Source organism: Cnephaeus nilssonii, assembly GCF_951640355.1.
Source record: "Cnephaeus nilssonii genome assembly, chromosome: 14".
Classification (NCBI taxonomy): domain Eukaryota; kingdom Metazoa; phylum Chordata; class Mammalia; order Chiroptera; family Vespertilionidae; genus Cnephaeus; species Cnephaeus nilssonii.
In genome coordinates this window covers 20,493,295-20,515,243 of record NC_137085.1, presented here as the reverse complement: position 1 = coordinate 20,515,243, position 21,949 = coordinate 20,493,295, and the positions used below count along the sequence as shown (strand labels likewise).

At 49.6% G+C, this 21,949-nt stretch overlaps 1 long non-coding RNA gene across 12 annotated transcripts in view; it reads left to right on the top strand.

Annotated features, from left to right (window-relative positions):
- Window positions 1-21,949, top strand: part of LOC307110632 — a 135,598-nt gene that overhangs the window by 47,277 nt on the left and 66,372 nt on the right. For 8 of the 12 annotated variants that reach the window (XR_013814469.1, XR_013814470.1, XR_013814471.1 and 5 more), the window contains exons 3-5: window positions 1,973-2,097; window positions 5,906-6,260; window positions 7,064-7,354. The exons of 1 other annotated variant lie outside the window; for it this stretch is intronic. This is a non-coding gene — a long non-coding RNA (uncharacterized lncRNA). The remainder of the gene's footprint in view (window positions 1-1,972; window positions 2,098-5,905; window positions 6,261-7,063; window positions 7,355-21,949) is intronic. 3 more of the 12 variants (XR_013814468.1, XR_013814467.1, XR_013814466.1) reach the window with 3 other exon arrangements.

Genomic DNA, 21,949 nt, shown 5'->3' with positions numbered 1-21,949 from the left:
CAGGCTGCGCATCTGTGGGCTCTGCTCCAGGCCCCCTCTTCTCTTCCTCCACTCTCCGGCAGATGCACCTTTTTCTATGGGTTTAACAACAACTTCTATGCTGGACTTGCAGCCTCCACCTCGGCCCTGAGGTACAGGCTCATATATCCATATTCTAGCCATAGCCACTAAGAGGTTGCCCAGGTAAGCCTAACCCAGTAGACTCACGCCAAAGTCCATCACCTCCCTGTCGCTCCACCTTCCCAGAATCCTTGACCAAGATGAGGACCAGCGCAGGAGGGACTGACTTGGGAGCCAACTGTCTAAAGAGTTAAAGCCAAGCTCCTGAATGTCACTCAATCCCCATGCCACCTGTCCCTTAAGGAATTTACCCACCCGCATCCTTCGTCTGGTCCTCTCCCATCAAATACAAGTTTGGGGGTTTTCCTCTCCTGGTAACTCCTCCATAAGGCACGGAGCCACTTTCTGAATGATAACACGGCAGCAATGTTCCAAATGTATTTGCAATTGAATAAACTCAGGGCTTTGGGGACATAAAGGAGTAGAGGTGCCCCTCTGTGTGAATGTGTGCAGATCTGCAAACCCAGCCACCACAAGGAACCTCAGGTGCGGGTTATCACTGGCCACACGAGTTCAAGAAGGCGTGGGCCTTCTCTCTGGGTGGGGCGTGGCTTTGTAGGACCTCAGTGAAGGACAGGAAGCTCGCCCTGGGCACCTGAGGCAGGCCATGGACCTGTGCTTCCCTCCCGACCGGGATCAGACCAGAAGAGGACAGTCGCTGGTCCAGCTGGGTTTTGGGTGGCCCGTGAGGATTTATGGCTGGAGGCTGACTTGCCCAGGTGGGCACCTGATTTCTGTTCTCTGTCATCCTGGACCAGGCACCCCACTTCAGCCCCTCCACCTTTCTACACCAAGAGGAAAGAGATTGCTTGGGGTCAGGTGTCTCACTCTGTGACAGTGGCACCCCTCTGTAACCAGAGCCCAGATTGTTGTCACAGGAAGTGGTGGCCCGTGTCACCTGCTTCAGAATCTAGCACAAACCAGGGTGAGAGTCTTTGAGTGCTAGAAAGCGACTCTGCAAGTTTATCTAGAAGATGCATCCATGAAAGTTATACATGTCAGTGAACCAAGGAGAACCATGCTGGGTAGAAAGGAAGGTCCTGGAAGAAAATAATCTGAATGTTGTTTCAAGTCTCAGCAGGCAAACTCTAGTTGCTCTGGTGGCTGAGTCAGCTCTTCCCTGGACTCCTATTACACAGATATCCCTAAGAGAGTGCACCAAGTTCAAGTGATGTTGGTACAAGGTGCTGAGGAATCCCAGAGAGGAAGGGATGGACGTGGTCTGGGTTGGGGCTGGAGGTTGAATAACGAAGGGATATTTGCATTGGATTTCAGAATGTGAATAGGAGTTTTCTGGGAAGAGACAATGGAAAAGCATTCACTTAAAAACAATAACATGTGCAAAATCATGTTTTAAAATGAGTAAGTAGGTACAGCATGACTGGGGGGCTTAGGGAGGAGTAGGGGGAGATGAGATTATTCCAACGTCTCCAATTGGAAGGTGATGGAAGGCGCTCCTTCTCAGAGGGTGAAGAGCTAAAAGTTGTGGAAGCTGAGATGCTAGCCACTCTCCGGACAGTGCCGAGGGGCCTGGGAAGGGTGGAGTAACTTCTCCTGCAGCCTGTTGGACAGACTTGAACCCTGGCCTTTTCACCCCTGGCCCCATGCCCTTTCATTTTCTGTCTTCGTCTCTCCCTCACCGTGATTTCAAGCAGGACTCTTCCAAGGGAGTGAACATCTCCAACTCAGAAACCCTTCTTCACTACTGAATGCATGGACGGAAGAGGCATGCCGGGCAGGGACCCTGCTCTCGCCGGGCTGGGTGGGACTGGAGGGATGACCAGAGATGGCTGGGCTCACCCCAAGGAGACCAGCTCCAGGGCTCGCGCATGCTGTTGCTTTTCCTTTTCAGGGGGAGAGGAATTTCAGAGCAAATATTTGTCACGAAAGGAAATCTTGGCCGGCTGCAGAAATCACAGATAATTAAGAGATATGATTTATCACTGCTGATGTTTCCCAGGCACAGCCAGAGTGTGAGTAAGTGTTTTTCGGCTGCTTGGGAAGGTCTGCTCGCACGTTAGAGCCTCGCTCTGCCATGGCTGGGACACCAGAGGTGTCGTCCCAGCAACGGTCCCCTGGTCCTGCAGTACCGAGGGGAGGGTGGCCGGGGAGAACACTGGCCTTAAAGCAAGAGGCACCCCGGTGCATTCCAGTCTCTGTTGATGCATCGGGCAACATCCCTCGCTTCTCTGGGCCTCGCTCTCCTCATCTGGGGAATTAACACAGAGGTTCTCGAATGGGATGACTTGGCCCGCAGGGGACACTTAGCAATGTCTGGAGACGTTTTCAGTTGTCACAAAGCTGGGTGGGTACTGCTGTCACGGGGTAGGGGTTGGCCAGGGATACTTGGACACACAGGACAGACCCAGCAACAAAGGGTGATCTGGCCCTGGATGTCAACAGTGCTGAGGTCGGGCAAGCCACAGTCAAAACAGCCACAGGGCCCTCAGAGTCACTGAGAAGGTGAATGGGGTCGTGTGTCTGCGCGGCCGGGTGCTGAGCGGCCCTGCGTAAAGGGTGGTTCACACAGTGGTAGCTGAAGTCATTTCTCTCCAAAGGCCGTGAGCCACCGGCTGAGGGTGTGTTCTGTAGGAGAGATGCCAGCTGGGGAGAGAGAGAGGCTAACCAGGGCCCACGCTCTCTAAGGATGCTCTTCCTTCCTTCCTTCCCTCCTTCCTTCCTTCCCTCCTTCCCTCCCTCCCTCCCTCCCTCCCTCCCTCCCTCCCTCCCTCCCTCCCTCCCTTCCTTCCTTCCCTCCTTCCCTCCCTCCAACACTTACTGAGCATCAGCTAAGAACGGGGAACTTGAGAACTGGTGGTGAACAGAACAAAAAGGTCCCTGTCCTCATGAACCTTTTATTCTAGTGAATTTCCCACAAACGAGCACCTGATGCTGTATCAGATGGTAAAACATTTCCGTACAGAAAAAGGAGAGCCGGGTTGGGCACAGGTGGCGGCTGGCTGTGTAGGCAACTGCAGGAGGCGAGGGCAGGCCTCCCTGAGAAGGGGCACTGGAGCACAGAGCGGAGGAAGTGAGGGCCAGTCCTGCCAAGTCAGCATCCTCTCTGACCCGGGGCCCCCTCCTGGTCCGGAGGGCGCGGATGGAACCTTCCCGATGAACCCTTTGCGGATGAGCCAGCTGACGCTGGCAGGGGTGGGGGTCCTGGGCCAGCTTCTGAGGTGTGGGCCGGGCAGGGAGGTCAGGAAGATCAGCCCGGCCTGCGGGCCCGCCCTGCACTGGCGCAGAGGGTGTTTGCAGAAGGAAGGGTGGGGGGTTTCAGTTGATTAGGGTCCATGTGCTCAGGCCCTGGCTTGAAGGGAACCTGGCTGGGTGCCTGGGGTTGAGCTCTTGGCTCTCGGTCTCCTTGACGGGGGAGGGGGCTATTTGTACTCCACCCCAGGCCCTGGCAGCCAGCGCAGGGCTGCCTGCCACAGCAGAGGCAAGGCCAGCGTCCAACTAGAGGAGTAGTGTGTCTGGGCCTTTGCCATGGTTGGTGGGGGAGTGAGAACATTCGGAGAAAAGACACCACCTTCTGTCCACTTTCTTTATAGGTTCCCAAGGCTTTATTGTCGACGGTGCCTCTTCCAATGCCCGGGAGAGAGATTAAGGAAGAATCGTCGGGGCTGGGTGTCTGTGGGGAGGAGGTGCAGGGGCTTGCCGGGTGGTCAAAGCTACCCCCATCTCATCCACATTGGCTTCCCCTTAGCCCGCGCTTGCTGGGTCTGTCCTGTGTGGCCAGGACTGGACTGGACATGGTGTGGTCTCAGAGGAACTGTGAGTGCAGAGGAGACCACATCGGTCTTGTCCATGTGGTGGCCTGAAGGCCCAGCAAAGAGCTCTGCGTGCAGGAGGGGTGCAGGGAGCACTAGGGGTGCAGGGAGCACCAGGGGGTGTGGACTAGTTGGGGAGAAAAGCCATGAGGGGCAGCCGTTCTCTGTGGTCCTTCCTGTTGGGCAGTTAAGATTATGAGTGGATGACAGTTTGGAGAAGTGGCGTGGAGAGGCCTGGGCAGAGGGGGGTGGGGGTGGGGGGAATCTGAAGGCAGGTCTGGGAAGCACTGAGGGTGGCCTTTCCTAGACCCACGTAATGGTCAGTTAGGTCAGGAACTTAGGCAGAGCTATACATCTGAACGCCGTGGTCAGAGGGAAATGGGGAGCCATTGAAGGCTTTGGAGTTGGGAGTGAATGAGGATGCAGGACTGTTCCTGGCTCCACAGCTTTGCTCTTAGCATTCTTCTTGCTTAGGGTACCTGCCCACTCCCACTCTGCCGACTCAGGGACTCATGCAGGTCCACTCCCAGCAGCTTCCTCTCCTGTTGCTCTTCCCCACACCTCGGTCAATAGTACAGAATATGCTTGAGTACCTCTAGTGACGGGAGGCTCTCTACCACCCTCCCTGTAGGATAGAGATTGCAAAATGGCCATATCCGTCTTTCAGACAGGCTTTGCTTAAGCTGCCAAGTGTTTCTGTATTTTAAAAATTAATCCTGAATACTTAACTCTTGGCTTTTACACCCGGAAGTAGAACTTAAATCTGGCTTTTGCTGAAACGAGAAGACCTGGCCTTGTGGGGTGCGCATTCTCTAATGGCAAGACGTGGCTGAAGCTGAGGAGCAGCTGCCCCTGGAGACAGAGTGTGAGCTCTCCAGCTGTCTCCAGCCCCCACTACGTCCTATTACGCCCTCCATGCTTCCCTCGTTTGAGTAGCCTGCCTGGCCCCTGTGGCCGTTGGAGCTTATGAAGTAGAACAGGCATTGGAGTCAGTCAGATGTGGGTGCAAATCCTGACTGTGCCACTTACCAGCTGTGGGGCCAGTGTCAGGACCTGAGTCTCAGTTTTCTCATCTGTAAAATGGGATTCTAGTTCTCACCTCGTGGAGTGGTTGTGAGGACTGGGTACAGGTATGCATGTACTGTGCTTGCCCCGCAGAGTATCTGGATAGTGTAGGCAATTCCTGAACGGCGGCTCTCCTTTTTATTGTCGTTGCTTGACTCCCAGGCTCTGGGTTGGCGAGGTTCCTCCTGCGCGGAGTCCTCCTGACCTCCACTGACACGAGGGCAATTAGTGCCTTGCCTGTGTGCAGCGCTGGGTTTGAAAGCCCTTCTGTGCTGACTTACTGATAACATTCATGGTGCGCCCTCCGCCCCTCCCAGGCCCTGCTCAGCATCCAGGCCGCTTCCTTTACCCCGTTCTGCATTTTCTCCCCGGGCTGTCTTCCTGGTCAGAAGGCAGGGCCTTGGCCATCGGTGTTCAGGCTCAGTCTCCCTCCCCAGGCAGCACTCTGTGGGCAGAGTCTGGAAGCTGGAGGCTTGTCAACATGGAGACCCACACTCCCCTTTTCCGAGAGGGAGAGCCTTGAGTCAGACAGACACGGCTCCAATCCTGGCACTGCCACTTTCTACCCTGCGAATCTGTCTGAGCCTTCTTTCTCCAAAGTGTCTGCAGGCTTAGCATGAGTATTAAGTGAGATAATAGAGCAGTGAATTGCTAGGGAATCTGATAAGCTGATTAATCATTTATTGTTTTGGGAGCACCTACTGTGTGCTAAGGACTGCATCTCCGGCTCCCAAGGTGTGGTCACGAGTCTGAGCCGCTCCTGCACACAGGGAGCTCAGCGGAGCACCCAGCATCTCCTTCCTCCGCACTGTGGGCATGAGGTGTCCTTCCCAGCACAAGGAGGGGGTCGGGGTGAAGTCCCAGCTCCGCCCAGATGGAGAACAGAACAGGGCAGGAGACATGGCACAACACAGCTTCTCTGGTTTCTCAGGAGGGCCTTCTCTCTCCAGGGAGGCAGCAGAACGCCAAGGGCGGTTCGAAGCTTTGCATCTTCTATCCTGGAGGTAAACAGGGCTTCTTCCTCGGAACCCTGGACACAGCCCAACGCCTGCCCCACCTTCCCTGCAGGGCAGCGAGGCCGGGAAGTAGGCACTGTTTGGCCTCGGGCGCCTCTGTACCCGGCAGGACCTCCGCCTCCCCGCCTCCTCCCGCCCCCCCCCCCCCCCACTCTCCTTGGAGGAGCCTGGCTGGGGGCACCAGCCGTGTGTGCCGGGAAACGTCCTGGTGGCAGGCCTGGGCCAGGAGTGCTGCGGAAAGGCCCTCCAACTCGTAGGAAGTCCCTGGGACAAGAAGTGGTATGTTCCGGCAAGTGTCTTATATTTTTACATTTTCTCTCGGATAGAAAAGCCATGCAGTTGGATTTTTTTTGGCAGTTGTTTCCTTCTCAGAATGCAAACTGGAACTCTGGGAGGGGGTGCCGCATGGGCGTGGCACCTGGGCTTGGCCTGAGATCTTTGGGAGTGTTGTGTGAGGCAAGAACTCGAGTGAGCTGGAAGTTCTGATAGAATCCCAAGTGTCAAGCAGTTATCCTATCTATATTAATAAATCTATATTAATAAAGACATAAAAATGATGATGATCATCATATCACATTGTGTGCCTACTACGTGCCAGCACTGTGCTAATCCTTTTACATGCATTTTTCTCTTTTAATTCACACAACCACAATGGAAATGGGATCATGCCCATTTTAGAGGTGAAAAACTGAGGATCCATGGAGTGAAGTGGTCCCCAAATAACAGAGTTGGCACGTTGGCTGGGTCTGACCTTTGAGCCTGCACCTTAACCATTGAGCTATAATGCTTTAAAGTATGGCGCCACCATTCAGCGAGGGGGCACAATAATGCTGGTATTATTTTGAGGGTCAAAGGACTCAAGTGATTTGCCCAAGTCACGCAGGGAATGCTTCCTAGAACTGGGACACCAATTGCTTTGACTCTCGCCATGGCCACGGGGTGGGTGGGTGGGGATTGCAGCAGAGGGCAGACCAAGTTGCCCGGGAATCGCAGCAGGAGCTGGATGATTCTTGGGGCAGCTCTTTGCGTTGAGGCTTTCAGTGGCTCCCATTTACCTGGGGCAACAAATAACTCTCTGGCTTGGCCTTCTAGATTCCCACAGTCCCGTCCCCCGCACTCAGCCCTGCCATCAGCACTTCATGCCCATACTCCATGGCACAGAGGGTGAGTCTGTCTTCGGAGCCCCGGTCGAGGCTTAGAAGACACACCGCACGTCGCAGTGACCTGCTTGCATGCCTGTTCCCTGCTCATGTGTGCACTCAGCTGAGAGGTCAACAGAGAACTCCTCCACGGCAGAGACCCGAGTCACGTGGACCCCTTCACCTGCTCCCAGCTCAGACCGGCACCGCACACACCCTGCCTGCACACATGGCGCACAGACAAGTGAGTGGGTGGATGAGGAGTGTGTGTGTGAGCGAATGGATGCATAAAGGAGTCAGGGAATGGGTATGAATCAGCCCTCCTCTCCAACACCTTTTCCAGTCGCGAACCTGGCCAGGCGGGGCCTTTGCCCTCTGCAGGTTCAGACTCTGGGAAGGTGGGTGAGGGGAGCAGGGGTGAGCGCTGAATTCTTTCCCTGAGGCCTCTGTGTCCTCTTAGACAGGTAACCACGGAAATTTGCATCCTGATTTACAGTTCACAAATCACACTGGCAGGCAGCATCTCATTTCCCTTCACACAGGACACAGAGGGTGAGGTGAGGGGTGTCAGCACCAGGCACCAAGTGGGTGCTGGGCAAACGTGGGGTTCCTTCTTCTAGCTAAGGACACCCACGTGAGGTGGGAGACTCAGTCTCATGATGCAAGAAGCAGCCAGGGCCGGGAGCCCCTTTGCCTGTGAGCGGCCCTGCCCCACCTCCGCTCCCCAGGGCGGTGGCCAGGAGAACTGGCAGGTAGCTGGAGAGAAGGGGAAGATGACCAGGCTCCAGCCTCTGGACTGGGCCTTTTAGGTACAATATTTTATGAGTCCTGGAGACTGAAGAAAGGATTGTGATCTTTATACAGGACCCCCTCCTTCACTCCAGAGCGACTAAAGAGCTTAGGTGGCTTGCCCAAGGTCACTTCGCTTGAGAACGTAAAAGCAGGGATTAAATTCAGATCCCCCTCACTCCAGAATGTTGGTGCTTGACTCCCTGGAGCGCTTTCTGGGATGGATGAATTCATTAGTTTGACCCATTATCTGTGATCCTACTGTGTGGGGATCAAAAAGACTCACGGGTGGCTCCGACGGGTTGTGTGTTGGGAGGGGGAGCAGTAGAGGACAAATGGGTAAATAAATTATCCCTGTGAAGCGCCTTATGCACAAAGGGATCTGGAAATGCTAGATGGGGCAGAAGAAGCAGCTTTGCTTGGGGGTGTTAGGGAGGGCTTCCTGGAGGAGGTGGCTCTGGTTTGGATCTTTTCAAGAAACTTAGTGATGAGCCGCGCACCTGTGCAGGACAAAGTGCTCTCCTAGGCCAGTGAGAAAAACCAAGCAGAGTGAGGCAGAGTGGGTGGGGGCTGAGGGTGGCGCTGAGGGTGCTGAGTCAGGTGCAGACCGAGCCGTGGTGTTATGTGGGTTTTAGTCTGTTGTGAGTGTTTCACGGTGTTGAGAGGAAGAAAAGGACACATGCCATGGAGAGATATGCCCACTCAGGAGGGTGAGGATGAGAGAGGCTGAGAAGATGGAGAGCAACACCCACATCCAGCGTAACCTTGCTGGCGTTTCTCGCCTCAGTGTCCTGCACAGGGCCTGGTTTGAGGCAGTGGTCAGTGAATACTCCAGTGACTGTTGGAGGGAACAGTGTGCGATGCCAGTTCCTTTAGAGAAGTGGGATTCCCAGGGCTTTCTTGATAGGCAGCTGCGGACAGGGAGATGAGGCGGTGGGCCGTCAGCGGTTGGCTAATTTCAGCCAAAGTTGGGGGAAGGCTGGGTGCAGAGTCAGAAACCAGCCCCAAGGAGTTAGGACGCAGGCCTCTCTGGCCCTTTCCTGTCATCTCCTTCGTGCCAGGGAGGCCGGCTGCGTTGACCTTGGGCAACTCGCTTCACTCACCAGAGCCTCACTTCCCCAAGTTTGTGAAGTGGACATGGTAACTCCAAGCACCAGGCAATGCCGAGCACGCGGTGTGAGGAGAAGCTATGAGGGAACCTCGCCTAAGGGGCAGCATTCCCAGGCCTGCGCGTCACGGCTAATCGACATTGGACAAACCTACCCGTGTCGAGGGCAGGATGGGTGCGACCGAGCAGCCACTTTTCTTTAATGCAGAAACTTTCCACGGGGAGCTTGCTGGCAGCCACGCTCAGCGCGATTGCCATCCTGCATTTCCGGAGCATGTTAGTCGTCCCCCTAATGAGATAATCTATGTAATGTCCTGGTGATGTCAAGTGCTATTATGCAGGTGGGAGTGAGTGGCAGGGGAAGTCTTGGTGAAGGCCAGGGCAGAACACAGAAGTCTGAACTCTGCCCTCAAGGTCATGGCCCTTCTCCAGGATACGCTCCGTACTGGCGTCTTGAGTTTACTCACTTCCACGAACCAGCTCCTGAGTCCTTTCTCGCCAACAGCTATCTTTGTGTAAAGAGCTGAAATGCCTATGTTCCAATGAATGGAAAAGATGCTCCATAAAAGGGATTTGTATGAGATCAAAAGGGTTTCTAACTGGGACGGGCCTGCAAGCTTTGAATGATTTTCTGGCATGTGCTGTAATTAATACACGCGTTGAATATTATACATAATGTGCATATTAGTGACCCAATGCACAATTCATATGTTAATATTAATTGCATATTACCTAGGCTGCTTAATGAACATTACATAGGTTTTTAATGAGTGTAGTTATTATAATTGAATTCAATTATATGCCTGCTATGCATATGAAGTCAATTGAATAGCTGTACCCCATAGGGTCCCAGCCAAAGGAAACAGGTGTTTGTAGTCAGGGCTGGAGTAAGAGGAAAGCAGAAACCCAGGGATGATGTGCGTGGCTAGGCCCTTCCTGGGGCCCGGATGGCGGCGCACCAGCAGGGTAAACAGCAGGCAGTGTCTGCACAGAGACGGGCTCTCCTGCCGCCGCCCCTTTGCTGTGGGTTTGGGCCAGGGTACAGGCCTGGAGCCCTGAGGCCAGCCCCGCATACGCTGTAACAGGACACTTTCCTCCTGGCTGACCCAAAGCCGGAGGGTGGTTGCATCACTTCCTCTGGCACCACGGAGCCCACGTGACTCAGGCATCTGGGCTGGCCAGGGATGCTGGCACCAGGAGGCCCGGGCCCTGCGTTGCTTGTCTTCTCTAGAATCTGTGTCTGGAGTGGAGAGGCAAAGCTGACGTAGCAGCTGCTGCGGTTATTGCTGCTCCGGAAGGCTCGGCGCTCACACCCCCCAGAAGGGGCAGCCCCGGGTGCTCAGGGAGTGAAGAGGCTTCGCATTCCGGAAACCTACCTTCCCAGGGCAAGGAAGAGAAAGGTGACTCAGAGACGCTGGGCACCTGCCGTGGCCTAGGCTCTGCTGATGCCAGTCTTTAATCTTCACAGGCAAGAGGCAGGATGTTCCTATTGGTTGAAGTGATACTAAGCCTGAGTTAGGATTTTTCCCCTCTTTCTCTCGCTGTCTCACACACACAGCTAGTTGAAGGAAGAACCAGGGTTTGAACCCAGGCCTATCTTACTCTGAAGGTTACAGCATCCAATTAACCCAGGCTGTCTCTATGCAGCTTTATGGTTCTGTTTCCTTAAAGAACCAACACCCCCGACAGTGTTGTCCCAAATTCACCTCCTTCCTTTCTTCCTTCCTTCCTTCCTTCCTTTCTTCCTTCCTTCCTTCCTTCCTTCCTTCCTTCCTTCCTTCCTTCCTTCCTTCCTTCCTTCCTTCCTTCCTTCCTCCTTCCTTCCTTTACTTTGGAAAATATTTAATATTTAATAATTAAAATACTTTAATTGGTATAATGGACTTATAAGATTATATTAGTTTCAGATGTTAACGGTTTAGTATTTGCATATATTGCAAAATGATCACCACAATAAGTCTAGTTAACATCCACCACCATACCTAGTTATAACATTTATTTTTCTTTTGAGGATAACTTTTATGGTTTACTCTCTTAGCAACTTTCAAATATGCAATACTGCATAATTGACTATAATCACCATGCTGTACATCCCCAAGTGGAATCACTGGGTTGTAAGGCAGGTCCATTTTTAATCTTTTGAGGAAACTGCATACAGTTTTCCATACTGGCTGCACCAGTCTGCATTCCCACCAACAGTGCATGAGGGTTCCCTTTTCTCCACATCCTCATCAACACTTGACATTATTGATGTTAGTCATTATGGTGTGAGATGATATCTCATTGTGGTTTTAATTTGCTTTTCTCTGACAATTAGTGACACTGAGCATCTTCCCATATGTATGTTCCCATCTGTATATCCTCTTTGGAGAAGTGTTTATTCAGATTCTTTGCCTATTTTTTAATTGGATTGTTTGGGGTTTTGGTGTTGAGTAGTATGAGCTCTTTATAAATTTTAACCCTTTATCAGATGTATCATTGGCAATATGTTCTCCCATTTAGTAGATTGTCTATTTGTTTTTGTGGGATTTTTGTTGTTATTAATTCTCTCCTGAGGGTATTTTTTCCATTAATTTTTAGAGAGAGTAGAAGGGAGAGGGAGAGACAAAAAGAAACATGGATGTGAGAGACACATCGATTCCACTTGGGGATGTTGATTTCTGCATCCACCCCAACCAGAGCTGGGGATCGAGCCTGCAACTGATGTACATGCCCTTAACCAGAATTGAACCCACAGCCCTTCAGTCCACAGGCTGATGCTCTAACCAGTGAGCAAACTCAGCTAGGACATCTCTTCGTATTTTTTATGTTTTTTGTTGTTGTTGTTGTTGTTGTTTTGTTGTTGTTTTTTTGCTGTGCGAAACCTTTTAGTTTGATGTACTTCCATTTGTTTATTTTTCTTTTGTTTCCCTTACCCAAGCAGATACATCCAAAAATTGTTACTAAGAGTGATAACAAAGTATGTATTGGATATTCTTCTAAGAGTTTTATGATTTTGAATCTTACATTTAAGTATTTAATCTTTTTTGAGTGTATTCCTGTAAAAGGTGAAAGGAGGTGATCTAGTTTCAGGGTTTTTTTGCACATATCTATTAATTTTCCCAGCTCTATTTATTGGATAAACTGTTTTTACCCCATTGTATGTTCTTTGTCAAATATTAATTGACCGTACAAATGTGGGTTTATTTCTGGGTCTCTATTCTGCTCCATTAATCTGAATGTCTGTTTTTATGCCAATACCATGCCGTTTTGATTACTATGGCCTTCTGGTATAGTTTTATATTGGATAGCATGATACCCCCAAAGTTGTTCATCTTTCTCAATATTACTGAGGCTATTTTGTTTGTTTGTGGTTCCATATAAATTTTTGCTATATTTGTTCTAGTTCTGTGAAATATGCCATTGGTATTTTGACAGGGGTTGCATTGAATCTATAGATTGCTTTGGGTAGTATGGACATTTTAATGGTGGTAATTCTTCCTATCCATGAACATGGTATATGCTTCCAATTATTTGTATTTTCTTTTATTTCTTTCTTTAGTGCCTTATAGTTTTCCAAGTACAGGTCTTTTATTTTCTTGTTTAAGTTTATTGCTGGGTATTTTATTTTTATCTTTTTGGTGCAATTGTAAATGAGATTGTTTTCTTAGTTTCCCTTTCTGATATAAAAATGCAACTGATATCTGATATTTATTTTGTATCTTGCTACTTTACTAAATTCATGGATCAGGTCCAGTCATTTTTTGGAGGGATCTTTAGGGTTCTCTATATACAGTATCATGTCATCTGCAAGTAATGACAGTTTTACTTCTTCCTTTCCAATTGGGATACCGTTTATTTCTTCTTCTTGTCTGATTGCTGTGGCTAGGACTTCCAGTGCTATATTGAATAAGAGTAGTGAAAGCAGACATCTCTGTCTTGTTCCTTATCTTAAGGGAAGCACATGTAGTTTTTGCCCATTGAGTATGTTATTGGCTGTGGGTTTGTCATATACAGCCTTTATTACATTGAGGTATGTTCCCTCTATTCCCATTTTATTGGAAGTTATTTTTATCATAAGTGGGTGCTGGATTTTATCAAATTCTTTTTCTGCATCTATTGATATGATCATGTGGTTTTTAATCCTTTATTTTGTTTATATAGTGTATCACGTTAATTGATTTGTGAATATTGTACCAAGCTTGCATCCCAGGAATAAATCCCACTTGATCATGGTATATGATCTTAATGTATTGCTGAATCAGGTTTGCTATTATTTTGTTGAGTATTTTTGCATCTATATTCATCAGGGATACTGGCCTATAATTTTCTTTCTTTGTAGTGTCTTTATCTGATTTTGGAATTAGATAATGCTGGCCTGGGAGTTTTCCCTCCTATTGCATTTTTGGAATAGTTTGAAGAGGATGGGTGTTAGTTCCTCTTTGAATGTTTGGTAAAATTTACCCGTGAAGCCATCCGGTCCAGGGCTTTTGTTTGCTGGGAGTTTTTTGACTATCACTTCCATTTCATTAATTGTAATCAGTCTGCTCAGATTTTCTGATTCTTCCTGATTCAGTCTTGGAACACTATATGTTTATAGGAATTTATCCATTTCATCTAGGTTGTCCAATTTGTTGGCATATAGTTGTTCTTCACTTTCATTTCTTATTTTATTTATTTGGGCCCTCTCTCTCTCTCTTTTTTCTTTTATGAGTCTGCTTATTGTCAATCTTGTTTATCTTTTCAAAGGACCAGCTCATTGATCTTTTGTATTTTTCTTTTCTTTTTTTTGTCTTGATGTGATCCTATTTTCAAAGACCACCTTAAAAGTCTGTGCTAAGATAATGCTGGAAGGAAAAACTTGGTGCAGACAGAGGATAGAGAGAAAAGGAAAGAATAAAAAGGAAAAAAATATGTTTTAAATCAAAGAGGGAGAACTTCATTTTTTCCAGTAATAGTTCTTGCAAAGTATAGATTTGCATGTCTCCTCTTCTGCCTCTCTCCACTCTCATTGACCACCGATTTGCTAATGTTAGGCTGGCCAGGAATATACTTTCTATTTAGAAAGCAAACACAGCCAGATTTGGGCCCAGGCCTGGGGACTGACTCACTTTTGTTGGGATGACACATTCACTGCACATGTTTCACAATTTTCAGAAACACCAGATTTATTTCTGTCAATACCCGAAGCCTCGCATGGCTGTCCACCTAAGGCCACACACTGAGGTGCTGCTATTTTTTCCCCCTGGGGTTTAAATGGATGGGAAGACTTCCCATGCCTGAAACATCACCCTTGTTTGTAAGGAGAGAAAGTCTGGCCAAGAATTGCAGTGTTTTTAACCAGAATTTGGCTGGCTTTCAATAGCCACCATGCCAAGGCTATGCCAGCCAGAGGGATGGCTGTGAATGCAGAGGGGGTTTGAGACTTGAAACAAGGCAGTTTACATATATGGAATGAGCAGAGCAGAGAGGAGAGGGGAGTGTTGCCACTGATTAAGTTTGGAGTGGAAGGAAGGAAGAGGAAGAGAGGGTGTTTAAAAGGAGAAAATGACAGGGAAACAATGAATGAAGGATCAGGAGAGAGGAGGGAGAGGTGAACTCATTTTAACTAATCAACTACTATGTTACTGCTAAGCAGTGTTTGGTGCTTCTACATACACATCACCTCATTTAATTCTCATAGTCACTCTGTGGGTAAGCATTACTAATCCTCATGATTATTAATTAGGAAGTAGGGGGGTCAGGAAGTTGGAAGTGCCCTAGTTAATACTGATAGTAGGTCAGAGTGAGGACTTGGACCGGTGGCTCTCTAACTCCTCCAGGCCGGGAGGACTCTGCTGGCGATCCGAGAGCTCGATGGGAGGCCCTGGGATCTGGGCAGCCTGGGACAGTCATCTCGAAGGGGGCTGTTTACACACTTAGACATTAAGTGCTTAAGACCCGAAGAGCCCGCCACAGGCACAAAGCGCAGGATTCAGAGCTATCTGGAAACTTTCTCCAGGGTAAACAAAAACAACCACTTCAACTGTATTGCCAACAAATCTCTCTCCAACAAGAAAGGGAAAGGGAAAGTGATGCTATTTTTCCCCCTCCCAAGTAAAGGTTACAACAACATTTTCTTTGAGCTGATGCGAGAGCAGCCAGCAGACAGTTCTCTGGTAACCATCTCCATGTGTCGGTGTGGAAAGTACCTTGCAGTGACTAAGCAGGAATTGGGTGATTCACTTGTCGCTCTGCTTGGCGACTTGGGTCTTGTTCTGGCAGCCACAGAGTACTCTTGAGGGCTTCAAACCCAGGCTCTCCTCACCCCCCCCCCCATATATATATATATATATATATATATCTACATCTGTAAGTATCTACATACATATATATTCACATCTATATCACATTTTCTTTACCCATTCATCCATCAATGATGTGGTCCTATTTTTTTAAAAATAGATTTTATTCATTTATGAGAGGAAGAGAGAGGTATATAGAGATAGAAATATCAATGATGAGAGAGAATCATTGATCAGCTGCCTCCTGCATGCCCCACACTGGGGATCAAGCCTGCAACCCAGGCATGTGCCCTGACCGGGAATGGAACCATGACCTCCTGGTTCATAGGTGGATGCTCAACCACTGAGCCACCCTGGCTGGGCAATAGTTGTTGTCAGCAGTCCCTAATTTTGGGGTAATTTATTAGGTGGCAATAGATAATCAAATATTACCTATCACCGAAGAGTCCCCTGGTGACCCTTTCCTGTCACAATGTTCCCTCCAATGGTAACCATTCTCTTGATTGCTCTTCTATAGGTCAGTTCTGTTTTTATAGTTTCTGTCAGTGGACTCACACAGTATGTCCTTTTTTGGTGTCTGGTCTCTTTGGCTCAACATCACACTATGACATTCTTCCCTGATGTTGCTCATAGCCACAGATTATCATTCTCATTGCTGCATTCCATTGTGTGAATATACTTCTGCATCCATTCTACTGCTCGTAGACATTCTGTTGTCTCCAGCCTTGGGCGGTTATGAATAGCATTGCTATGGACATTCCAGTGCGTGCACGTCTGTCGGATATATAACCCAGAGAGGGGCTGCCGGGACTAAGGTGTTTTCAGTTTTTGGAGCTATTGCCACGTAGGTTTTCAAAGTGGTTGTACCAACTTACATTCTTATCAGCCGTGTTTGATGGCTGCTCCACATTCTCCTCAGAACTTGCTATTGACTGTCTTTCATTTTTTTTTTTTTTTGGTTTTGTTTGAGGATTATAAACAATCTGCTGGCCTGCAAGAAACAGCAGGGCTGTCCACCTGCCAAGTGTCATCTGAGACCCGCAGGCTAAAGGCAGAAAAACTGAACTCCCTTGACCCAGATTGCAAAGAATGTTGCAACCGTTCATTCACATTCAGAGAGAAGTTTGCTGGGCTCAGCTTCCACTTTGCTCATTCATCCGGAGCCTTTCTGCTTTGTAAGTGGGGCTGGAGGATGTGATGGAGGAAGTGATTGGGATTCGGAGGATTTTCTTCATTCTGGGGCTCTGAGTCACCTCCAGGTCATGGGGTATTTGGGAGAAGGTGAAGCAGAGCATGGCAATTGGCTGTATGTTAGGGCGACCAGATGGCTGGGCCGTGGAAACCTGTTCAGGGGATTTGAAAAATTCCTCCTGCCAGACCCTCTAGGACTCACAAGCTTGTGCTTCTGTAATGACATGACAAGACATCTGGGCACAGCAAACTTGAAATTACAAAAAAAAGCAAAACCAAGAGTGTAGCTAATTTGCACAGACACTAGTAGGCTGAGCTTCTGGCAAATGAAAAAAGTGTGTGTCTTCTTTCAGTGTGTTCATGGGCATGAAACCTCTCCAAGGGAGGCAGACCACAGGTAAAACCGAGCTCACCCAGAGTTTAGTATTAAAATTACAGATGACAAGTTGTCACTTTTTCTACGAGAGCTAGAGGCATTGGAGTCCACGACCCAACGCCCATGTGCACGGGGTCTGGTATATAGACAATGTTTAATGCTTTCTACTTCTGGGAGGAAATGTGCCGTGAGAGATTCACCTCGATTTGTCAGTGTCAAAATGAGATGACCTCATAACTTCCGCCCTGCTCTGGCCTCTCTAAAGCTCAGGGGTAGAGGGACCAAGTGACCCACCACGGCTGCATGCACTGCAGGGTTATCGGAAACCTGACACTGAAACCCAATGCAGAAGCATCCGAGGCTGGTAGGTCCATGTTCTATTTGTTTTGCCATCACGAGCGACCACACAGAAATCTATGTGTGAGGCCTCATGAACTATTGTGCAGCAAAAATAAGCAATGAATTATACAGAAGTGATAGTATTTTAAAATCATTAATATAAAAGTTGCATTTAAGAATTATTTTTATTGACTTTATAAAAAAGCAAAACATAAGAGCATCATCGTAAGTCCACTGCTGGTCACTGCTCAGTTGAAGTTGATAAGAATGGAAGTGTTTCCAGACTGAATGGGTTAGGAGGGGGCAGGTGGCTGTGAAGGACCGCTTGATTCTGACTCCAAATGACATCATAAAGAGTTTCTTTCAGCTATAGTTGTAGTCCTAATCACAAAGGATGATGGATTTTCCCAGAAGCAGGTGGGCTAACCACTGTCCAGAGTCTGGCTACAGGATTCAGTAGACATCTCAAGCTATCAGAGGACTTTTTCTGAGGAGCCATAGTGAGATTTTCAGCTTCATTCCTCTTATAATTGAGTCATGCTGAGCAGGGCAAGTACTTGATAATTAGACCCACCCTCAGGAGCCCGCTCCAAGGGCATTGTATGGACTTGGAGATAGGCTAGCCTCTTGTCCCAATCTGTGTATTTCTTCTGGATTTTTAAATTTCATTTCTGCCATGTGTGAGTCAGGGATCTCCAGAAAAACAAGACCAGTAGTATCTATCTATTGATATCAGTGTATCAATATATATAGGTGTGTGTGTGTGTGTGTGTGTGTGTGTGTGTGTGTGTGTGTGTGTGTTGGCTAATAGGCCTGATATTTATAGGGCAGGTTAGAAACTCAGTCAAGGCCAGCCAGCGTGGCTCAGTAATTGAGCATCAACCTATGAACCAGGAGGTCACGGTTTGATTTCCGGTCAGGGCACATGCCCTGATTGTGGGCTCAATCCCCAGTGTGGGGCATGCAGGAGGCAGCCGATCAATGATTCTCTCTTATCATTGATGTTTCTATCTCTCTTTCCCTCTCTTGGAGTCAAGGCATGCTCTGTCCTTGGGAGGGATGCTCAGGAGGCCTCATGTAGTCTGGTCTCCCTGCTGAGCTGACTATTCCCGGACTTAGGGCCTGTGTATAGAAGAGGCTGAGATCAAGACATCAAGGTCAATACCCCTGAGTGGTGGTGACGGGCCATCTTGCTTTGACCTGGCATTGGCATGTCAGTGTAAATGGCTCACTCTCCATTTCTCTCCAACTGTGGAAACGTCCCACTGGAGTGTGTGTGTGTGTGTGTGTGTGTGGTGTGTGTGTGTGTGTGTGTGTGTGTGTGTGTGTGTGTGTGTTTCCTTTAAACAATTATCTGAGACTCATCTCATCGTTCTAGTTCACAAAATGGAAACTGGGTTGCAAGAGAGGCTAACCAACTCAAACCAATGGCATGGGTTATTTCGTTGAACAGCTAGAAATCAAAAAGAGCTCTTTTAGATTTTAAAACGTTGGTTCCCTCCTCTACCACATGGTTGTAGGAGTGCATTTCAACAAACACGTCTTGAGGTCCTCTCTGTGTCAGGCATCGAGGGAGCCCCAGGCCCGAAGAGGATCAAAGCTTGCTCACTGCCTTCGATGAGCCCACATGTTGTTGGGGACCCAGGCACACAACTGGGGGATTACAGCAGAGAGGGATACATGCCACATGCACAGAGCACTGCAGAGGGGTGGGCAGAGGTGGCTTCCTGGCGGAGGGGCTGTGGGGCTGAGGGGAAATTTTCAAACAGCTACAGAAGGGAGGGGAGAGGAGGGGATGGGAGGCAATGCCAGGCAGGGACTCCAGCGTGTGCAAAGGCCCCAGCGTGTGAGACTGCAGGACTGGGGCTGGATGAGGAACCAAGAACTCAGCTGGTGTGATGGCCAGCAGCAGGGAATTTGAAATTTGCAAGCGACCTGTAGTTCTTTGAGTTTTGTGGGGGCCTCAGATAATTTAGATAATTACAACACGTCTTCCTTTGGCTCCACATCAAAGTCACCCTGCCTCAGCAGCTCCCGAGGTTGCTGAGGACGCTGGCTCAGTGCCACCTACCACCACCCAGCTGGCCGGGCGGCAGGCTGTGTGCGGCCTCTGATGGCAGCGCCCCGAGGTACTAAGTGCATTCCAGCGAGGGCAGCTCGAAGGAGCCCGAAAGCCTCCCATCGGGCCCTCCACTTAAGGAAGCAACAGCAGTTTTAAAGGGGAAGGTAATTGGCTTTCTTTGGCGAGATGTCTATGTGTTATATGCTGCGCTCGTCACTTTAAATATTATCTCACTTTATTCTGTTGGTCATCCCAAGTGGAGGATCTGGTCTTTCTCAGTTTTAGGAGAAACTTGGCCTCACACGTTTTAGGTGGCTCATCCCTCATGCAGTCTTGCATCTGTTCGTTTCAATTAGATTCAAAACTGAGAGCAATCATCTATAAAATGGGCATGGTTACTACACCTTCCATTTCATGAGAAACTGGAACCCATCCCGAGCCCATCGGTGGGCCTCGGGTTTTTCCTGACCACCGCTCCCGGGGGCCTGGCTGGTGCAGCAATTCTAGCAGCCTCTTTGCTTGGCCAGGGCACGCGCTACCTTTGTGGCCTCTTCCTGGCTAAGGAAGTGGGGTGACAGAAATGGCAACTCCTTCCTATTTTTAATCCTGGCCTTTGACCCACAAAAGTCACACTATGGACCAGGCTTCCCCGGAATAAAGGGAGGAGGGACATACAGAATTCAAATGGGGAAGTGGTTCAAGCATGAGAGTGGTGAGGAGCAGGGCAGAGGTCCCAGGGCGCCTGGCTGGAGGGGGATAGAAGGGGATAGAGAGGGATGGAGGGAGATAAAGGAGGCTGAAGGAGGATGGATGGTGCAGGAGCAGGAGGCGCCGGGGCAGCGTGCAGGGCCAGTGCGCATGGGGTGGATGTGGCTGCCCCGACAAGGGCGTGCACAGCGGAGGAAGGGGCGGGAGGCCGGGATTGGAGCCCCGGGAGCAGGAAGTCAGCGAGGAGCGGTGGCCGGTGGTGTGTGGTTCTGCTTTCAGAAGTACAGCAGTGGTTTGGCTGCAACATTCAAAGACCTGAAAATATGGAAGCAGGCTTCGGGGAAGAGGAGCAGCGAGAGAGGCAGTAGTGAATGGGGAAGTGCTGAGCCGAGGGCTCCAGCGGAGCCACGGCCGCTCTCTGGAGCCCGACAGTCTAGCCCAGTGGTCGGCAAACTCATTAGTCAACAGAGCCAAATATCAACAGTACAACGATTGAAATTTATTTTGAGAGCCAAATTTTTTAAACTTAAACTTCTTCTAACGCCACTTCTTCAAAATAGACTCGCCCAGGCCGTGGTATTTTGTGGAAGAGCCACACTCAAGGAGCCAAAGAGCCGCATGTAGCTCGCGAGCTGCAGTTTGCCGACCACTGGTCTATGGAAAGAGGATAGCCAGTTCTGTACTGCCCCGGGCCTGTAGGGTCACCCGCTGGTCTTCGCTGCCTTTTGTCCAATGTCTTCACTCCAGACTCACCTGCATCGGCTGACTATACTTTGCAAATGTTAAGGGGCCCTGTAGGGAAAGTTGCTGTTAAGCATAGTGGTTATGGATTCATTCAGCATGACTTATCGAGACCCCATCTGCACCAAGTCCTGGAACTCAGAGATGAACTAAAACTCACTGTCTGATGAAATCACATGATGTAGCGTGATAGGCAGTATACAGAGGCACATGCACAGCACTTCGGAGCCCAGAGAAGGAAAAGGCTGAGTGGGCCTGGGAAAGTCAAGGTCATCTTGATGGGTTTGCGAAGATGGGCATGTGAACTTGACTGAGGGGAAAGCAAGGGGCAGGCTGGGCAAAAGGGCTGTGAAAGGAGATGGAGACATGGGCACGATCAGGGAATAGCAGGGAACTGGCAAAGGAGAAACCAGGAAGGTAACCCAGAGGCATGGGAGCCAGGCTTGGAAACTGGATTTTATTCCATAGGCACTGGGAACTGTGGACTGCTTTTATGCCAAAAGTAAATGGGGTCTTAGTATGTACGGCATTTCAGAATACCGAATTTATAATAATCGTAATAACTAATTATATTACAAACTAGAGGCCCGGTGCACAAAATTCGTGTACTGGGGAGGGGGTGTCCCTCAGCCCAGCCTCCTGCACCCTCTCCAATCTGGGACCCCTCAGAGGATGTCCGACTGCCAGTTGGACATCCCTCTCACAATCTGGGATTGCTGGTTCCCAACCGCTCACCTGCCTGCCTTCCTGCCTGCCTGATTGCCCCTAACTGCTTCTGCCTGCCAGCCTGATCACCCCCTAACCACTCCCCTCCCAGCCTGATCGACGCCTAACTGCTCCCCTGCTGGCCTGATCGCCCCCAACTGCCCTCCCTTGCCAGCCAGGTCACCCACAACTGCCCTCCCCTGCAGGCCTGGTCCATCCCAACTGCCCTCCCCTGCTGGCCATCTTGGGGTGGCCATCTTGTGACCACATGGGGGCAGCCATCTTGTGTGAGGGTGTGACAGTCAATTTGCATATTACCTCTTTATTATATAGGAGGATGATGGTGACACAAGTAACAGATTTACCCATCGTATGTCAAAGGCGATGGGGTGTCACCCCCACAGCTGCATTGCATGTGACTCTATCTCAGTGGCCTGAAGAGAGGTTCTCCGCTGGCCTGGGGGAAGCAAACTGCCACCTGGAGAGGCCACATGGCAGGGCCGGTGGTGGCTCCCAGGGCCTGTGCTGGCCCTCAGCTGGTCAGCCATTGAAAGCTG